Below are 22,738 nucleotides of genomic sequence, written 5' to 3' on the forward strand. Positions count from 1 at the left end.
AATTGATTTGGATTCTGATTGAAAATGCTGATTGAAAAATGTTGATTTTTAAAAATTAGTTGAAATATAATGAAACCACAATGAGGGGGAATGGGACGAGTCCCTGTGATGATATTCATAACTAGAATGATGATAACGAATTCAGCAAATCACTATGAGATTAGTGGGTTGTGCTGTCAGATTGCTACTGTTAATACTTGACCGGTAGATCAAGTTAAGGGATGTCAAATTGAGAACTTGCTTGACTAAAATTTCCGTGGAGGAATGTTCCGAAGGAAACTTTTCGGTCTAATGGACCATTATCATGTTAGAGATATGAATGATATGACCTGAATGAATTGTTATTTAATGATGAGTTCTATATAAGGGATATTTATCCCAGTGTTCTGTTGGGTTGACCAAAATATAAGGAATCCTAGAATAAAATTGGATCTTAAGAAAAAGAGCTGTCCTCTACCTTGCGAGATGAGGACATCTCGCACTTTTTAAGTGGGGTAGAATGTAAGATTCCTCCCCAGCCTTCGAGGTATACAGGAGTAAGAATCTCCCTTTTTGATCTTATAATTATCCCCTCTCTAAAATAAAAGAATGATTCTGTTTAAAAAAAGGAAGACCCTTTTCCTAGAATACTTCTCAGGTGTCCCACCTGTTTTAAGGATTTAGAACAATGAGTTCAGAAGTGAGAATCGGTGTTTTGGATACCAAGGTTTTGGTTTTCATTTGAGTACGGCCCAAAAGAAGTTCTTTATCTCTTGGGGAGTATAAGAAGTTATCCCCCAGATATTGTGACCCTTATATCTGAATTCAATGAAAGTAGGTGACTTAGCCTACAAGCTTCTTTTATCTCATCTCAAAATTCTTAATGCCTTCTATAGAAAAATGTGTCAAACTCAAATCATGGAAAGACGGTAAAACTTCAGTGGCAAGTTACCGTTGGCTTCTAGGTTACGCTAGCTCCTTCCTTTATATAAGTCATAACTTTTACTTGTCGCTCACAGTAGTCTTACTCCCATCAATCTCCTTTCTTTCTTAATCTCCTTCATGGCTTGGCAACAGGAATTAGTTTTATCCCTGATGATTTCTCACCTTCAAGACGCAAGAGAGTCTGTGAAGAAAGACTTTATAGAACAGTATGAGCGCTCACTTTTTCCTCACCTAGGAACTTCTGTAGCGCAGACCAAATGGCGGACCTATCAAGACATAACTAGGGTAACACCCTGGGGTCAGCAGCACTTTCGTAACAATGTCCGCTTGGCCATGGTTATTGAAGCCTTAGGTTTGGGTCCCCGATACTACTGCGTCATGAGATCAAGGCATCTTGGGTTTTCTGAGCGGGTCTTCTTACTGGCGTGTTTTCTTCCTCATGAGAAGATATGCCTTTATCCCGTTTTTGGCTTGCCTCTCAGAGGTCCTTTTGTTAGATCACCTTATACCACTGAGATAGGTGCGGCAATAACCAGCAGAATCATCCCCATAGATGAGTTACCCTATACTTGTGCAGCTTGTGAATGTTGCTTTTGTGACCATATGATGGACGGGCTTATGGAAGTGTAAAGAGTTCTTCTATCTTTACTGTATAAGTTTCGAGAATGAATAAAGTTTAAATCTTGTTCTTATTTTGAATCTTGCTCTCTTTAAAACTTTTCTTGGTGGTTAATCTTGATTAAAATTTTTCTCTAAGTCTCATATTCGTGCATCTTGCAAAATTATCCCAAGTTGCGAGATGAGGACATCTCGCGTTTTTTAAGTGGGGTAGAATGTAAGATTCCTCCCCCAACCCCCTTTTTGATGTCTAGTATCTTCCCCTGTAATCAATCCCTCTTCAGAAATATAAAGACCTTGCTTCTAACTGTTTTAGCCTAGAGAGAGAAAATTATTCTAGAGAGAGAATATTCAGATTATGAATATTTTTGGATAGAAAAATAACTCATCTTATTAAAATAAGTTTCCCTAAAACAGAAATTCAAAAAGAATTTTCCAATGTGCAATTGGAATTAATTGGAAATAGGTATAAAGAACCTTAGTCTAAGGGTCTAGATTTTTAGAAATTTTTAGATTATGGTCCAATTAAGGTTCCTATGGACCAATAGCATCAATCCATGTGTAGGGAGGAGATAAATCCAATTTGAAAAAGAAGATACCCAAAAATGAGTAAATGCTCACATAAGATGAAGAGTTGAAAATGTACAAGGTTTATTAGTAAAAAACAAAAACTATGACACATATGTAAGGAAGAGGAGTTCTTTAAAGGAGGTGCATATTTCACATAAGATGAAGAGTTGAAAATGTACAAGGTTTATTAGTAAAAAACTATAAGCAATATTAAAAATATGAGATATTTTAGGTATCCAAAAATGAGTAAATGCTCACATAAGATGAAGAGTTGAAAATGTACAAGGTTTATTAGTAAATAAACACATATGTAAGGAAGGGGAAATCTTTAAAGGAGGTGCATATTTCACATAAGATGAAGAGTTGAAAATGTACAAGGTTTATTAGTAAAAAAACTATGACATATATGTAAGGAAGAGGAGTTCTTTAAAGGAGGTGCATATTTCACATAAGATGAAGAGTTGAAAATGTACAAGGTTTATTAGTAAAAAACTATGAGCAATAAAATTTTGACACATATGTAAGGAAGGGGAATTCTTTAAAGAAGGTGCATATTTCACATGCTTGAATGAGTTTTAAACTCAAAAATAATGTGATATTTTTATCTCTCATCTCTCTTGAACCAAACCAAATCAAAATGGAACCAAACCGAATCAAAAAGTAACCAAACTAGGTCCAAATCTAGTCCCAATTCAACCAAACTGACTTGGAAAATTCTAGAATCAGTTTGTTTGGTTAGGAGCTCAATTTTTCCTATAAATAGAAGCCTTCCCTTGTTGAAAAAGAGAGTGTCTTATGCATTGTTACTCTACTCCACCTAAGCCAAGAACTATGAATTCTTTAATAATTCATTAGTTTTTGACACTTCTCTCTTTCTTCAATCCCCATTGGTGGCTCCATCAACATACTAAACCAATTGATTGGTTGGGGGCCTCTACTGTGATCAAAGAATCAAGCAAATTATAAGATAAGTATAGTGAATTTTGATCTTTTCTATAATTTCTCAATGATTCTCTCTTCTCAACCCCTCTCAAGCTTGAGAAGCTTAATTGGTATGGTTTTTGAAATGCTATTGAAGTTAATTAAGTAATGATAGTAAAGAATTATATAAAATTCTATTTATATTTAATTCTAATGGTTTTCTCTCTCTCTCACTTAAGAAATGGTCATACACATGACCCTTTTCAATCCAAATGAAGCTTTTCATTAGGCTTTTCCTTAATCCAAGGTTAAGCTATGCTTGAGACCAAATTAATGGCTTCTTTCTATGCTTTTAGTTTATGTATATTGATGATTCAATCCATTATGGATTGATGATCCAATTAGAGACCATTCTAATTATTTTCTTAATGATCCAATTAGAGACCATTATGGATTGATGATCCAATTAGAGACCATTCTAATTATTTTCTTAATGATCCAATTAGAGACCATTATGGATTGATGATCCAATTAGAGACCATTCTAATTATTTTCTTAATGATCCAATTAGAGACCATTATGGATTGATGATCCAATTAGAGACCATTCTAATTATTTCTTTAATAATGAGCCTTATCCCTTAGAAAAATTTGAGATTTATCAGTCATAGTAGCGGAGCTATGGCAAAATTTTTATAGAAATTACGCATAAAATAAATTCATTCAAAGCCTAAAAAGAGGACTTCCTACCATATTCTAGGAACTATCATCCTAGATTAATTAAAAGAATATTATTATGCATGGAGATATGGATGTTTGCATGTAGATGCAGAGGTATGGATGTGAGTGTGAATGTGGAGGTGGATGTATGCATGTAGATGTAGATGTATAGATGTAGATGTGGATGTGGAGGTGGGTGGATGCATGTAGATGTAGATGTATAGATGTAGGTGAGAATGGAGATGTGGATGTATACATGTAGATGTAGATGTATAGATGAAGATGTGAATAGAGAGGTGGATGTATGCATGTAGATGTAGGTGTATAGATGTAGATGTGGATGTAGAGGTGGATGTATGCATGTAGATGTAGATGTATAGATGTGGATGTGAATGTGGAGGTGGATGTATGCATGTAGATGTAGATGTATGGAGGTGAATGTGAATGTGGATGTGGATGTATGCATAGGGATATAGATGTATGCATGTAGATGTGAATGTACACATATAGTTGTGGATGTATGGATGTGAATATACGATTGTGATGTGAGGGAATCTGAAGTGATGAGATGGAAATGATGTGATGGGATGAGTATACATATAAATGGAATATGGAATAAGTAATGTAGATTGATGAGGGATAATGTGGAAAAATGAAAGTTAAAATAGAAATTGTATTGTAAACTGTTTGTAAATGCTGTTTGTAAATGATTGTTTTATGTCAAGAATGCTGGGGGGAGCATTTTGACCGTCTTGTGATTAAAGTTGTGATGATGATAAAGTTGCAACTGCTGACGGGGAGTCAATGAAGGACGTCTCGCGTAGCAAGGTCGGCCGAGGTCTTGACCAGCCTCGGTGCGATTAAAATGGTGAGCTTCCGGTACGGTGGATGAGGGGCCAAGGAAGCGGCCTATGCATGAAGCGCTAGGTCACCTGCGAAGGATCCTAGAGGGTGCTGACCATACGGTGCTCGGGCTCTGGGTTGCCTAGGATACCCACGCGTGCGTCGAGGAAGATATTGGAACAAGAGTAGGAGTTGTTTTCTGAAATCGGGCATGGATCTGGTTGATTGACCTTGCTGGTCTTCAATGGATGAGTCCATGGCTCTTTATATGGATCTGTTGGTTGATCTTGCTGATCTTCAACGAGAGTCCCTCTTGATAAGTGATTATATTGCCGAGTATTATGGGCTAGGAACTATCGAAACGGCTCCTGAGTGTTGTAGTTGCCAATGATGCCATAGATACTCTGATGAAGGAATGATGGGAAGTTAAGAATCAATTGGATAAATTGGAAGATGGTGATCAATGATACTATGGTTTTTATTAAAGGATTGTTTTAAACTGGTTGAATCTGTGAAAAGGCAATTTCATATTGGGTGTGTGAGTGGTGTGACTAGTTTTATTTTTGCATGAACATCCGGCTAGGGGGCCTTGGAACTCTTTTCCTTGGTACCCGGGACAAAACCTAACCAAATTCTTAATTGGATCCCATCACTACAGTGGTTGGGCGGTTGGCTAACCCATGGGACTGGAAGGGGTTAGGCTGGGCTGATGGATCCGTAAATCGAGACTCAAACTTTTGTTTTTACGATAGATAAAATAAATCCCGGACAGTAACTGTTCTATGGATAGGAATCAACGGCTGTGCCTCTTAAATGGGGAAAAAAGCGTTGATCCCAATGATCCAAGTGCAAGTTTCTTCCTTGACCTGACCAAGTATCTTATAGATGTAATTAGATCAGCTCCATCAGAAATGATCTTGACTACGTTAGAGTAAAAAGTTATCCTGGTGGAATCGCCCGTGCTTTCCGGTAAAGAAAGTTTTTCCGGTTTCGGTTTTGGAACAACCGACGGATTACTCTCTTATCCGGATATTCGTGGGCTAGGCCCCGAATGTGGGACCCCTGTCCCGCGGCGAGAAGTGCTATTTCCGCTGCTAGTATCCCGAATCTGTTACTCGGTGGGAACAGGGATCTTACAGTTGGTATCAGAGCATTTGGTTAATAAAGATCAATTGAGAAGACAAATATGTCAAAAAATTATCAAGAAACACAAAAAGGTTATAATTGTGATTCAAACTGAAATTCGTAATTTTGGTAATTGGGTCTTCAGATGGAAGTACCGCAATTATATAGAATCCCTGACTTGCTTGAGGCCTAGACATGATAGTATTTACCTTATAATTCCAAGGGCCGTGACTACCCGTATATACCGAGAGTATACTGCAGCTCTTTACTGACAGTATATACGAGTAAATCTAAGACTTGAAATTATAAGCGTTAATGATATCCAGATGATGATTTCGAATGTGATTGATATGATTTTTAATTCTGTTTGAGAATTGATGAATTGATTTGGATTCTGATTGAAAATGCTGATTGAAAAATGTTGATTTTTAAAAATTAGTTGAAATATAATGAAACCACAATGAGGGGGAATGGGACGAGTCCCTGTGATGATATTCATAACTAGAATGATGATAACGAATTCAGCAAATCACTATGAGATTAGTGGGTTGTGCTGTCAAATTGCTACTGTTAATACTTGACCGGTAGATCAAGTTAAGGGATGTCAAATTGAGAACTTGCTTGACTAAAATTTCCGTGGAGGAATGTTCCGAAGGAAACTTTTCGGTCTAATGGACCATTATCATGTTAAAGATATGAATGATATGACCTGAATGAATTGTTATTTAATGATGAGTTCTATATAAGGGATATTTATCCCAGTGTTCTGTTGGGTTGACCAAAATATAAGGAATCCCAGAATAAAATTGGATCTTAAGAAAAAGAGCTGTCCTCTACCTTGCGAGATGAGGACATCTCGCACTTTTTAAGTGGGGTAGAATGTAAGATTCCTCCCCAGCCTTCGAGGTATACAGGAGTAAGAATCTCCCTTTTTGATCTTATAATTATTCCCTCTCTAAAATAAAAGAATGATTCTGTTTAAAAAAAGGAAGACCCTTTTCCTAGAATACTTCTCAGGTGTCCCACCTGTTTTAAGGATTTAGAACAATGAGTTCAGAAGTGAGAATCGGTGTTTTGGATACCAAGGTTTTGGTTTTCATTCGAGTACGGCCCAAAAGAAGTTCTTTATCTCTTGGGGAGTATAAGAAGTTATCCCCCAGATATTGTGACCCTTATATCTGAATTCAATGAAAGTAGGTGACTTAGCCTACAAGCTTCTTTTATCTCCTCATCTCAAAATTCTTAATGCCTTCTATAGAAAAATGTGTCAAACTCAAATCATGGAAAGACGGTAAAACTTCAGTGGCAAGTTACCGTTGGCTTCTAGGTTACGCTAGCTCCTTCCTTTATATAAGTCATAACTTTTACTTGTCGCTCACAGTAATCTTACTCCCATCAATCTCCTTTCTTTCTTAATCTCCTTCATGGCTTGGCAACAGGAATTAGTTTTATCCCTGATTATTTCTCACCTTCAAGACGCAAGAGAGTCTGTGAAGAAAGACTTTATAGAACAGTATGAGCGCTCACTTTTTTCTCACCTAGGAACTTCTGTAGCGCAGACCAAATGGCGGACCTATCAAGACATAACTAGGGTAACACCCTGGGGTCAGCAGCACTTTCGTAACAATGTCCGCTTGGCCATGGTTATTGAAGCCTTAGGTTTGGGTCCCCGATACTACTGCGTCATGAGATCAAGGCATCTTGGGTTTTCTGAGCGGGTCTTCTTACTGGCGTGTTTTCTTCCTCATGAGAAGATATGCCTTTATCCCGTTTTTGGCTTGCCTCTCAGAGGTCCTTTTGTTAGATCACCTCATACCACTGAGATAGGTGCGGCAATAACCAGCAGAATCATCCCCATAGATGAGTTACCCTATACTTGTGCAGCTTGTGAATGCTGCTTTTGTGACCATATGATGGACGGGCTTATGGAAGTGTAAAGAGTTCTTCTATCTTTACTGTATAAGTTTCGAGAATGAATAAAGTTTAAATCTTGTTCTTATTTTGAATCTTGCTCTCTTTAAAACTTTTCTTGGTGGTTAATCTTGATTAAAATTTTTCTCTAAGTCTCATATTCGTGCATCTTGCGAAATTATCCCAAGTTGCGAGATGAGGACATCTCGCGTTTTTTAAGTGGGGTAGAATGTAAGATTCCTCCCCCAACCCCCTTTTTGATGTCTAGTATCTTCCCCTGTAATCAATCCCTCTTCAGAAATATAAAGACCTTGCTTCTAACTGTTTTAGCCTAGAGAGAGAAAATTATTCTAGAGAGAGAATATTCAGATTATGAATATTTTTGGATAGAAAAATAACTCATCTTATTAAAATAAGTTTCCCTGAAACAGAAATTCAAAAAGAATTTTCCAATGTGCAATTGGAATTAATTGGAAATAGGTATAAAGAACCTTAGTCTAAGGGTCTAGATTTTCAGAAATTTTTAGATTATGGTCCAATTAAGGTTCCTATGGACCAATAGCATCAATCCATGTGTAGGGAGGAGATAAATCCAATTTGAAAAAGAAGATACCCAAAAATGAGTAAATGCTCACATAAGATGAAGAGTTGAAAATGTACAAGGTTTATTAGTAAAAAACAAAAACTATGACACATATGTAAGGAAGAGGAGTTCTTTAAAGGAGGTGCATATTTCACATAAGATGAAGAGTTGAAAATGTACAAGGTTTATTAGTAAAAAACTATGAGCAATATTAAAAATATGAGATATTTTAGGTATCCAAAAATGAGTAAATGCTCACATAAGATGAAGAGTTGAAAATGTACAAGGTTTATTAGTAAATAAACACATATGTAAGGAAGGGGAGTTCTTTAAAGGAGGTGCATATTTCACATAAGATGAAGAGTTGAAAATGTACAAGGTTTATTAGTAAAAAAACTATGACACATATGTAAGGAAGAGGAGTTCTTTAAAGGAGGTGCATATTTCACATAAGATGAAGAGTTGAAAATGTACAAGGTTTATTAGTAAAAAACTATGAGCAATAAAATTTTGACACATATGTAAGGAAGGGGAATTCTTTAAAGGAGGTGCATATTTCACATGCTTGAATGAGTTTTAAACTCAAAAATAATGTGATATTTTTATCTCTCATCTCTCTTGAACCAAACCAAATCAAAATGGAACCAAACCGAATCAAAAAGTAACCAAACTAGGTCCAAATCTAGTCCCAATTCAACCAAACTGACTTGGAAAATTCTAGAATCAGTTTGTTTGGTTAGGAGCTCAATTTTTCCTATAAATAGAAGCCTTCCCTTGTTGAAAAAGAGAGTGTCTTATGCATTGTTACTCTACTCCACCTAAGCCAAGAACTATGAATTCTTTAATAATTCATTAGTTTTTGCACTTCTCTCTTTCTTCAATCCCCATTGGTGGCTCCATCAACATACTAAACCAATTGATTGGTTGGGGGCCTCTACTGTGATCAAAGAATCAAGCAAATTATAAGATAAGTATAGTGAATTTTGATCTTTTCTATAATTTCTCAATGATTCTCTCTTCTCAACCCCTCTCAAGCTTGAGAAGCTTAATTGGTATGGTTTTTGAAATGCTATTGAAGTTAATTAAGTAATGATAGTAAAGAATTATATAAAATTCTATTTATATTTAATTCTAATGGTTTTCTCTCTCTCTCACTTAAGAAATGGTCATACACATGACCCTTTTCAATCCAAATGAAGCTTTTCATTAGGCTTTTCCTTAATCCAAGGTTAAGCTATGCTTGAGACCAAATTAATGGCTTCTTTCTATGCTTTTAGTTTATGTATATTGATGATTCAATCCATTATGGATTGATGATCCAATTAGAGACCATTCTAATTATTTTCTTAATGATCCAATTAGAGACCATTATGGATTGATGATCCAATTAGAGACCATTCTAATTATTTTCTTAATGATCCAATTAGAGACCATTATGGATTGATGATCCAATTAGAGACCATTCTAATTATTTTCTTAATGATCCAATTAGAGACCATTATGGATTGATGATCCAATTAGAGACCATTCTAATTATTTCTTTAATAATGAGCCTTATCCCTTAGAAAAATTTGAGATTTATCAGTCATAGTAGCGGAGCTATGGCAAAATTTTTATAGAAATTACGCATAAAATAAATTCATTCAAAGCCTAAAAAGAGGACTTCCTACCATATTCTAGGAACTATCATCCTAGATTAATTAAAAGAATATTATTATGCATGGAGATATGGATGTTTGCATGTAGATGTAGAGGTATGGATGTGAGTGTGAATGTGGAGGTGGATGTATGCATGTAGATGTACATGTATAGATGTAGATGTGGATGTGGAGGTGGGTGGATGCATGTAGATGTAGATGTATAGATGTAGGTGAGAATGGAGATGTGGATGTATACATGTAGATGTAGATGTATAGATGTCGATGTGAATAGAGAGGTGGATGTATGCATGTAGATGTAGGTGTATAGATGTAGATGTGGATGTAGAGGTGGATGTATGCATGTAGATGTAGATGTATAGATGTGGATGTGAATGTGGAGGTGGATGTATGCATGTAGATGTAGACGTATGGAGGTGAATGTGAATGTGGATGTGGATGTATGCATAGGGATGTAGATGTATGCATGTAGATGTGAATGTACACATATAGTTGTGGATGTATGGATGTGAATATACGATTGTGATGTGAGGGAATCTGAAGTGATGAGATGGAAATGATGTGATGGGATGAGTATACATATAAATGGAATATGGAATAAGTAATGTAGATTGATGAGGGATAATGTGGAAAAATGAAAGTTAAAATAGAAATTGTATTGTAAACTGTTTGTAAATGCTGTTTGTAAATGATTGTTTTATGTCAAGAATGCTGGGGGGAGCATTTTGACCGTCTTGTGATTAAAGTTGTGATGATGATAAAGTTGCAACTGCTGACGGGGAGTCAATGAAGGACGTCTCGCGTAGCAAGGTCGGCCGAGGTCTTGACCAGCCTCGGTGCGATTAAAATGGTGAGCTTCCGGTACGGTGGATGAGGGGCCAAGGAAGCGGCCTATGCATGAAGCGCTAGGTCACCTGCGAAGGATCCTAGAGGGTGCTGACCATACGGTGCTCGGGCTCTGGGTTGCCTAGGATACCCACGCGTGCGTCGAGGAAGATATTGGAACAAGAGTAGGAGTTGTTTTCTGAAATCGGGCATGGATCTCGTTGATTGACCTTGCTGGTCTTCAATGGATGAGTCCATGGCTCTTTATATGGATCTGTTGGTTGATCTTGCTGATCTTCAACGAGATTCCATCTTGCAAGATAAGTGATTATATTGCCGAGTATTATGGGCTAGGAACTATCGAAACGGCTCCTGAGCGTTCTAGTTGCCAATGATGCCATAGATACTCTGATGAAGGAATGATGGGAAGTTAAGAATCAATTGGATAAATTGGAAGATGGTGATCAATGATACTATGGTTTTTATTAAAGGATTGTTTTAAACTGGTTGAATCTGTGAAAAGGCAATTTCATATTGGGTGTGTGAGTGGTGTGACTAGTTTTATTTTTGCATGAACATCCGGCTAGGGGGCCTTGGAACTCTTTTCCTTGGTACCCGGGACAAAACCTAACCAAATTCTTAATTGGATCCCATCACTACAGTGGTTGGGCGGTTGGCTAACCCATGGGACTGGAAGGGGTTAGGCTGGGCTGATGGATCCGTAAATCGAGACTCAAACTTTTGTTTTTACGATAGATAAAATAAATCCCGGACAGTAACTGTTCTATGGATAGGAATCAACGGCTGTGCCTCTTAAATGGGGAAAAAAGCGTTGATCCCAATGATCCAAGTGCAAGTTTCTTCCTTGACCTGACCAAGTATCTTATAGATGTAATTAGATCAGCTCGATCAGAAATGATCTTGACTACGTTAGAGTAAAAAGTTATCCTGGTGGAATCGCCTGTGCTTTCCGGTAAAGAAAGTTTTTCCGGTTTCGGTTTTGGAACAACCGACGGATTAGTCTCTTATCTGGATATCCGTGGGCTAGGCCCCGAATGTGGGACCCCTGTCCCGCGGCGAGAAGTGCTATTTCCGCTGCTAGTATCCCGAATCTGTTACTCGGTGGGAACAGGGATCTTACAGTTGGTATCAGAGCATTTGGTTAATAAAGATCAATTGAGAAGACAGATATGTCAAAAAATTATCAAGAAACACAAAAAGGTTATAATTGTGATTCAAACTGAAATTCGTAATTTTGGTAATTGGGTCTTCAGATGGAAGTACCGCAATTATATAGAATCCCTGACTTGCTTGAGGCCTAGACATGATAGTATTTACCTTATAATTCCAAGGGCCGTGACTACCCGTATATACCGAGAGTATACTGCAGCTCTTTACTGACAGTATATACGAGTAAATCTAAGACTTGAAATTATAAGCGTTAATGCTATCCAGATGATGATTTCGAATGTGATTGATATGATTTTTAATTCTGTTTGAGAATTGATGAATTGATTTGGATTCTGATTGAAAATGCTGATTGAAAAATGTTGATTTTTAAAAATTAGTTGAAATATAATGAAACCACAATGAGGGGGAATGGGACGAGTCCCTGTGATGATATTCATAACTAGAATGATGATAACGAATTCAGCAAATCACTATGAGATTAGTGGGTTGTGCTGTCAGATTGCTACTGTTAATACTTGACCGGTAGATCAAGTTAAGGGATGTCAAATGGAGAACTTGCTTGACTAAAATTTCCGTGGAGGAATGTTCCGAAGGAAACTTTTCGGTCTAATGGACCATTATCATGTTAAAGATATGAATGATATGACCTGAATGAATTGTTATTTAATAATGAGTTCTATATAAGGGATATTTATCCCAGTGTTCTGTTGGGTTGACCAAAATATAAGGAATCCCAGAATAAAATTGGATCTTAAGAAAAAGAGCTGTCCTCTACCTTGCGAGATGAGGACATCTCGCACTTTTTAAGTGGGGTAGAATGTAAGATTCCTCCCCAGCCTTCGAGGTATACAGGAGTAAGAATCTCCCTTTTTGATCTTATAATTATTCCCTCTCTAAAATAAAAGAATGATTCTGTTTAAAAAAAGGAAGACCCTTTTCCTAGAATACTTCTCAGGTGTCCCACCTGTTTTAAGGATTTAGAACAATGAGTTCAGAAGTGAGAATCGGTGTTTTGGATACCAAGGTTTTGGTTTTCATTCGAGTACGGCCCAAAAGAAGTTCTTTATCTCTTGGGGAGTATAAGAAGTTATCCCCCAGATATTGTGACCCTTATATCTGAATTCAATGAAAGTAGGTGACTTAGCCTACAAGCTTCTTTTATCTCCTCATCTCAAAATTCTTAATGCCTTCTATAGAAAAATGTGTCAAACTCAAATCATGGAAAGACGGTAAAACTTCAGTGGCAAGTTACCGTTGGCTTCTAGGTTACGCTAGCTCCTTCCTTTATATAAGTCATAACTTTTACTTGTCGCTCACAGTAATCTTACTCCCATCAATCTCCTTTCTTTCTTAATCTCCTTCATGGCTTGGCAACAGGAATTAGCTTTATCCCTGATTATTTCTCACCTTCAAGACGCAAGAGAGTCTGTGAAGAAAGACTTTATAGAACAGTATGAGCGCTCACTTTTTCCTCACCTAGGAACTTCTGTAGCGCAGACCAAATGGCGGACCTATCAAGACATAACTAGGGTAACACCCTGGGGTCAGCAGCACTTTCGTAACAATGTCCGCTTGGCCATGGTTATTGAAGCCTTAGGTTTGGGTCCCCGATACTACTGCGTCATGAGATCAAGGCATCTTGGGTTTTCTGAGCGGGTCTTCTTACTGGCGTGTTTTCTTCCTCATGAGAAGATATGCCTTTATCCCGTTTTTGGCTTGCCTCTCAGAGGTCCTTTTGTTAGATCACCTCATACCACTGAGATAGGTGCGGCAATAACCAGCAGAATCATCCCCATAGATGAGTTACCCTATACTTGTGCAGCTTGTGAATGCTGCTTTTGTGACCATATGATGGACGGGCTTATGGAAGTGTAAAGAGTTCTTCTATCTTTACTGTATAAGTTTCGAGAATGAATAAAGTTTAAATCTTGTTCTTATTTTGAATCTTGCTCTCTTTAAAACTTTTCTTGGTGGTTAATCTTGATTAAAATTTTTCTCTAAGTCTCATATTCGTGCATCTTGCGAAATTATCCCAAGTTGCGAGATGAGGACATCTCGCGTTTTTTAAGTGGGGTAGAATGTAAGATTCCTCCCCCAACCCCCTTTTTGATGTCTAGTATCTTCCCCTGTAATCAATCCCTCTTCAGAAATATAAAGACCTTGCTTCTAACTGTTTTAGCCTAGAGAGAGAAAATTATTCTAGAGAGAGAATATTCAGATTATGAATATTTTTGGATAGAAAAATAACTCATCTTATTAAAATAAGTTCCCCTGAAACAGAAATTCAAAAAGAATTTTCCAATGTGCAATTGGAATTAATTGGAAATAGGTATAAAGAACCTTAGTCTAAGGGTCTAGATTTTCAGAAATTTTTAGATTATGGTCCAATTAAGGTTCCTATGGACCAATAGCATCAATCCATGTGTAGGGAGGAGATAAATCCAATTTGAAAAAGAAGATACCCAAAAATGAGTAAATGCTCACATAAGATGAAGAGTTGAAAATGTACAAGGTTTATTAGTAAAAAACAAAAACTATGACACATATGTAAGGAAGAGGAGTTCTTTAAAGGAGGTGCATATTTCACATAAGTTGAAGAGTTGAAAATGTACAAGGTTTATTAGTAAAAAACTATGAGCAATATTAAAAATATGAGATATTTTAGGTATCCAAAAATGAGTAAATGCTCACATAAGATGAAGAGTTGAAAATGTACAAGGTTTATTAGTAAATAAACACATATGTAAGGAAGGGGAGTTCTTTAAAGGAGGTGCATATTTCACATAAGATGAAGAGTTGAAAATGTACAAGGTTTATTAGTAAAAAAACTATGACACATATGTAAGGAAGAGGAGTTCTTTAAAGAAGGTGCATATTTCACATAAGATGAAGAGTTGAAAATGTACAAGGTTTATTAGTAAAAAACTATGAGCAATAAAATTTTGACACATATGTAAGGAAGGGGAATTCTTTAAAGGAGGTGCATATTTCACATGCTTGAATGAGTTTTAAACTCAAAAATAATGTGATATTTTTATCTCTCATCTCTCTTGAACCAAACCAAATCAAAATGGAACCAAACTGAATCAAAAAGTAACCAAACTAGGTCCAAATCTAGTCCCAATTCAACCAAACTGACTTGGAAAATTCTAGAATCAGTTTGTTTGGTTAGGAGCTCAATTTTTCCTATAAATAGAAGCCTTCCCTTGTTGAAAAAGAGAGTGTCTTATGCATTGTTACTCTACTCCACCTAAGCCAAGAACTATGAATTCTTTAATAATTCATTAGTTTTTGCACTTCTCTCTTTCTTCAATCCCCATTGGTGGCTCCATCAACATACTAAACCAATTGATTGGTTGGGGGCCTCTACTGTGATCAAAGAATCAAGCAAATTATAAGATAAGTATAGTGAATTTTGATCTTTTCTATAATTTCTCAATGATTCTCTCTTCTCAACCCCTCTCAAGCTTGAGAAGCTTAATTGGTATGGTTTTTGAAATGCTATTGAAGTTAATTAAGTAATGATAGTAAAGAATTATATAAAATTCTATTTATATTTAATTCTAATGGTTTTCTCTCTCTCTCACTTAAGAAATGGTCATACACATGACCCTTTTCAATCCAAATGAAGCTTTTCATTAGGCTTTTCCTTAATCCAAGGTTAAGCTATGCTTGAGACCAAATTAATGGCTTCTTTCTATGCTTTTAGTTTATGTATATTGATGATTCAATCCATTATGGATTGATGATCCAATTAGAGACCATTCTAATTATTTTCTTAATGATCCAATTAGAGACCATTATGGATTGATGATCCAATTAGAGACCATTCTAATTATTTTCTTAATGATCCAATTAGAGACCATTATGGATTGATGATCCAATTAGAGACCATTCTAATTATTTTCTTAATGATCCAATTAGAGACCATTATGGATTGATGATCCAATTAGAGACCATTCTAATTATTTCTTTAATAATGAGCCTTATCCCTTAGAAAAATTTGAGATTTATCAGTCATAGTAGCGGAGCTATGGCAAAATTTTTATAGAAATTACGCATAAAATAAATTCATTCAAAGCCTAAAAAGAGGACTTCCTACCATATTCTAGGAACTATCATCCTAGATTAATTAAAAGAATATTATTATGCATGGAGATATGGATGTTTGCATGTAGATGTAGAGGTATGGATGTGAGTGTGAATGTGGAGGTGGATGTATGCATGTAGATGTAGATGTATAGATGTAAATGTGGATGTGGAGGTGGGTGGATGCATGTAGATGTAGATGTATAGATGTAGGTGAGAATGGAGATGTGGATGTATACATGTAGATGTAGATGTATAGATGTAGATGTGAATAGAGAGGTGGATGTATGCATGTAGATGTAGGTGTATAGATGTAGATGTGGATGTAGAGGTGGATGTATGCATGTAGATGTAGATGTACATGTAGATGTAGGTGTATAGATGTAGATGTGGATGTAGAGGTGGATGTATGCATGTATAGATGTAGATGTGGATGTATGCATGTAGATGTAGATGTATAGATGTGGATGTGAATGTGGAGGTGGATGTATGCATGTAGATGTAGATGTATGGAGGTGAATGTGAATGTGGATGTGGATGTATGCATAGGGATGTAGATGTATGCATGTAGATGTGAATGTACACATATAGTTGTGGATGTATGGATGTGAATATACGATTGTGATGTGAGGGAATCTGAAGTGATGAGATGGAAATGATGTGATGGGATGAGTATACATATAAATGGAATATGGAATAAGTAATGTAGATTGATGAGGGATAATTTGAAAAAATGAAAGTTAAAATAGAAATTGTATTGTAAACTGTTTGTAAATGCTGTTTGTAAATGCTGTTTGTAAATGATTGTTTTATGTCAAGAATGCTGGGGGGAGCATTTTGGCCGTCTTGTGATTAAAGTTGTGATGATGATAAAGTTGCAACTGCTGACGGGGAGTCAATGAAGGACGTCTGGCGTAGCAAGGTCGGCCGAGGTCTTGACAAGCCTCGGTGCGATTAAAATGGTGAGCTTCCGGTACGGTGGATGAGGGGCCAAGGAAGCGGCCTATGCGTGAAGCGCTAGGTCACCTGCGAAGGATCCTAGAGGGTGCTGACCATACGGTGCTCGGGCTCTGGGTTGCCTAGGATACCCACGCGTGCGTCGAGGAAGATATTGGAACAAGAGTAGGAGTTGTTTTCTGAAATCGGGCATGGATCTGGTTGATTGACCTTGCTGGTCTTCAATGGATGAGTCCATGGCTCTTTATATGGATCTGTTGGTTGATCTTGCTGATCTTCAACGAGAGTCCATCTTGATAAGTGATTATATTGCCGAGTATTATGGGCTAGGAACTATCGAAACGGCTCCTGAGCGTTCTAGTTGCCAATGATGCCATAGATACTCTGATGAAGGAATGATGGGAAGTTAAGAATCAATTGGATAAATTGGAAGATGGTGATCAATGATACTATGGTTTTTATTAAAGGATTGTTTTAAACTGGTTGAATCTGTGAAAAGGCAATTTCATATTGGGTGTGTGAGTGGTGTGACTAGTTTTATTTTTGCATGAACATCCGGCTAGGGGGCCTTGGAACTCTTTTCCTTGGTACCCGGGACAAAACCTAACCAAATTCTTAATTGGATCCCATCACTACAGTGGTTGGGCGGTTGGCTAACCCATGGGACTGGAAGGGGTTACGCTGGGCTGATGGATCCGTAAATCGAGACTCAAACTTTTGTTTTTACGATAGATAAAATAAATCCCGGACAGTAACTGTTCTATGGATAGGAATCAACGGCTGTGCCTCTTAAATGGGAAAAAAAGCGTTGATCCCAATGATCCAAGTGCAAGTTTCTTCCTTGACCTGACCAAGTATCTTATAGATGTAATTAGATCAGCTCGATCAGAAATGATCTTGACTACGTTAGAGTAAAAAGTTATCCTGGTGGAATCGCCCGTGCTTTCCGGTAAAGAAAGTTTTTCCGGTTTCGGTTTTGGAACAACCGACGGATTAGTCTCTTATCCGGATATCCGTGGGCTAGGCCCCGAATGTGGGACCCCTGTCCCGCGGCGAGAAGTGCTATTTCCGCTGCTAGTATCCCGAATCTGTTACTCGGTGGGAACAGGGATCTTACAGTGGTCATTCTGAAAACTGAAACTCGAAAAATTTCCCATGCCCGGAAAGCGAGGACGATTCCACCATTTTGAATTTCTTAATGAATTTTTTTCTAACGAAGACAAGATTGATCTAATCTTCATCTGAATAAACCAGATAGAAGGGAAACTATAACATACCTAACTTGAAGGAATCAACGCTTTTTTCTTAATTGAATTAGGCTTAGCCGTTGATTTATTCATTTGAGAAGTCTTCAGGCTTTTAATTAACTACTCAAGTTCTAAGCATAATCCTATTAGTCAATTTTATTATTAAAACTCTATTGATTCCAACCTAACCCCATCCGGCCCATGGGTGGGTTAGCCACCGCCCAACCACTGGAATAGTAGAACCAGACAAGTACTCACCCACCCATAATTGAAAGCCTTTCTTAACTTATGCTTTAGAAAACAGTTACTCACACACTCCTCTTTAAACTTTAATTTATAAAACAATCCATTGACAAACAATTACTGGTGGGTACAGATGTCACAACTCAAAATTTCCATTAAATCCTTGTTTCTCACAAAACAGTATCACTCTAGACTCTCCATTGAGACCAGCAGGTCAACAACAAGATCTAGTAACAGATTACAATAAGTTTCTCGTCATCATATATATATATCTTCCACGACATACGCATGGATGTCCTTGGCACCACGAACCCTTGCATCGCCTGGTCAGAACCCTCCAGGATCCTCCTTAGGTGTCCTGGCACTTCACTCACGGACCGCTTCGTCGGCCCTCGTCCATTGTACCGGAAGCGCACCATTTTAACCATACCGACCTGGGCAAGCGCTTTGCCGTGTGAGCCATCCTTTGAACACTCCCCGCTAATTGTTGCAACCAAACTTCCCTTAGAACACACATATACCAAATGCTCCCTCCAGCATTCTGGCATAAGACAGTCCTTTAAGAAAACAGGGTTTCTATGCAAGTTTTCAGTTTTGATTTCCTTTTGATGAATACAATGAGTATATCTTAATTCCGTTCTGTCTATACAGTGAGCTTTTATATCTTTGCGAATTGACTGCATCTGCTGCTCCATGTCATCAAGAATCTGTCTGGACATCTCAACCCTAATCAATGGGTCAGACCAAGTTAATGGAGTTAAGCAATCTTGTCCATACAAAGCTTTGAAAGGGCTCATCCCAATACATCTATAATAAGAAGCATTGTAGGCGAGCTCGACTAGGTGCAGATAGCTTAGCCACTTATTCTTGGGTTCCCTACCACACAGCATGACTGAAGTATATCTTCAATTACTTGGTTCACCCTTTCTGTTTGACCATCGGTCTCAGTGTGGTAAGCTGTGCTGAGATCCAAGAAAGTTTCTACTGCTTCAAAAAATGCAGTCCAGAATCTTGACGTGACTTTGGGATCTCGATCACTTACTATTCTTCTGGGTAGGCCATGCAATCTGAAGATTTCCTTGAGGAACACTCTGGCCACATCCACTTCAGTGTGGGTTTCTTTTACTGGAATCAGATGGGCAACTTTGGTTAGTCTATCAACTACCACGAAGATGGAGTTGTAACCTGATTGCACTGAAGGTAATCCAGTAATAAAATCCATACTGATGCATTCCCACTTCATCTGGGGGATGTCTAATGGATGTAATTTCCCAGGCATTTTTACTCTCTCAGCCTTGACTTTCTGATAGGTCGGACATTGACGTACATGATTAAGCACATCCTTTTTTAGACCAGGCCAAAAGAAGCTTTTCTTCACAGACATGTAGGTTTTGATGAAACCTGGATGTCCTGCAATAAGGCTGTCATGGGCTTCATTCAGAATTTGACCCTTAGTTCCCTCATCATTGGGAATGCATAGCTTGCGATTATAATACATAATTCCATCATCGAGGTTGTACCCTTAAACTCGGTTCAACTCCTGTGGAGTTTTCCTTTCCTGCATAAGTAGGGTAGCAATAGGGCCAAAGAATCTATCCTGCATGATCTTCTCTCTTGCTTCAATAATCAAAGAATTTGACACTACAGTAATTGCAAGCAAGGAGACTTTTCTGCTGAGGGCATCTGCTACAGCATTTTCTTTGCCTGGGTGGTACTTGATTTCAAAATCAAATTCCCACAGGGTCTGCATCCACCTTCTCTGGCACATGTTGAGATCCTTCTAAGTGAAGATCCACTTTAAGCTCAGATGATCTGTCATCAAAGTGAATCTTTGACCCAGTAGGTAATGTCTCCACAACTTCAGGGCATATACTACTGAATGTAGTTCTAGGTCGTGGACAGCATGATTCCTCTCATGCGTTTTGAGTTTTCGAGATTCATAGGCCACTCCACGACCTTCCTGCATGAGTGCACCTCCTAGGGCAAAACCACTGGCATCGGGCAGCTTCAGAACGGGATTGGTTACCAAGGCGGTCTTCAGCTTATCAAAAGCACTCTAGCACCTGGCAAACCATTGAAACGGGATATTCTTCTTGAGAAGATTAGTCAGGGGGGAAGCTATGAGAGCATACTTTGGTATAAAAATTCTATACCAACCAGTCAATCCCAAGAATCCTTTGACTTCTTTCACTGTCTTTGGTTCAGGCCAATCTATGACTGCTTGGACTTTTGCGGAGTCTGGAGAAATTCCATCTTTGGATACCAGAAAGCCCAAGTTTTCAACATGGTCAGTAGAGAAAGTGCATTTGCTCTTTTTTGCAAAAGAGTTGGTGCTTCCTTAAAATCTCAAGAACTTTTCTGACATGAGCTTCATGGTCAGCTGCATTCTTTGAGTAGATCAGAATATCATCAAAGAAAACAAGAACGAAATCATCCAAGTATTCTCTGAGAATGTCCTGCATTAAGCGATTGAATGTAGTTGGGGCATTTGTCAATCCAAACGGCATGACAGTGAATTCATAATGCCCATATCGAGTATTGATGGCTGTCTTCGGGATATCTTGCTCATTAATCCTGATCTGATAATACCCTAATTTGAGATCTATCTTTGTGAAGATCTGGGCTCCACTTAGCCTATCTAGAAGCTCATCAATTCTGGGGATAGGATACTTATTCTTAACTGTCAACTGATTGAGACCTCTGTAGTCCACACAGAGTCTTAGCATTCCATCTTTCTTTTTCTGAAAGAGAACTGGCGCACCCCAAGGTGAAACACTGGGTCTTACAAACCCTTGTTCCAACAGTTGTCTAAGTTGTTTCTTGAGTTCGATGGCTTCAGGAGTTGGTATTTTTACGTGAGCAAGGCTACTGGGGGGTGAATTCTATGACATTATCTACTTCCTGAATCGGGGGCATCTCTATTAATTCTGCTGGGAATAAATCATCATATTCACTTAACCATTCAGGTTCTTTAGCTTTTAACTTTGAGTCTACCGGATTCATTTTGACAAGATAAATGTGCTGCTTCTTTCTAAGTCTTTTTAGTAACTTAGGAGCTTTTACTAACTGCAAACTAGGGGATCCTAAAATTCTGGTTCCTTGAGCTTTGTCTCCGTGAAGGTCACAGAAGGAAATGGTTCCATTGTGACAATGAATGTCAGCTTGATTTTTGTGGAGCCAATCCATTCCAAGGATACCTTTTTCCAAGGATCCCCTCGAAAACTCCCAAAGGTATAACTCTGAACTGACAGTCAGTTAAATTCCCATCTAGATTGAACTGAATACGAGCTGTCTCAAGGTGAGTAAAAAGAATCTTCCCACTTGCCAATTCAACTTGCATAGGTTTCCCTGATTTCTGATCTAAGACTAGCGTACGCAAGCATCTAGGGGAAATGAAAGAATGAGTACTGCCTGAATCAATCAAAAGCTTAAAAGGCTTACCCTGGTACTCAGCTAGAGTATGAATGATAGAGAATTGACAGTTTGGCACTTGGTTTTCAATTGCAGCATAAATCTATCCTCTTTCCTCTTCCACTACTTCTGCAATTGTGACTGCTCTGGCTGTTGCGTCTGAGGCTGAACTCTTTCTCTTTTGTTGCCCCAGTTCTGGGAAGGAGTTCTGAGGCTACTCTGGACAGAGGTAGACGGCTGAGTTGGAGTTCTTTTGGGATTTCCCTGATTTGGATGAGATGGACCTTGATTTGACTGATAGGAAGGGGTCCTTGGCTTCCCTGTCCCCTTGACATGGCAGGAGTCGGGCAGTCTTTCAGCTGGTGACCAAAACCCTGGCATCGAAAACACCGGTTCTCACTTCTGAGCTCATCCCTCTGAATCCTTGAAATAGGCGGGGCTCCTGAGAAAGTGTTCTGGGGGAAGGGTCTTCCTTCACTTCTCAATCTTCCCGTATCTTGATTCTGAATTGGGCTTTGCTGCCTCTTTGGGGGAGGAAAGTTTGAAGTACTTCCCGGGGTTTGGAATCTTTTAAAATTTGAGGGTGCAGGCTTTGGCGAGACCTTAACAACAAAGGCTTTAGCAAAGTCCTTTGCCATTCTTACTGCTTCGGCCATTGAGACAGGTTTGGCATTCTTCACTAAGGTGTCCAATGGCTCGTTCATTCCTCGAATGAACCTGGCCATCAGTTGCTCTTCATCCAACTGAGGGGAATATTTGAGGAGAAGGGCAAAAGCTTGATGGTACTCTTCAATTGTCTAGCTATCCTGCTTTAATTCCAAGAATTCATTCATTTTAGTTTCAAGGAAGCTCGGAGGACAAAACCTCTTTCTGAGGTAAGCTTTAAGATCGGTCCAGGTCTGG

The sequence above is a fragment of the Cibotium barometz genome, chromosome 62 (genome assembly GCF_041138505.1).
Source record: "Cibotium barometz isolate CiBa-2024 chromosome 62, ASM4113850v1, whole genome shotgun sequence".
Taxonomy (NCBI): Eukaryota; Viridiplantae; Streptophyta; class Polypodiopsida; order Cyatheales; family Cibotiaceae; genus Cibotium; species Cibotium barometz.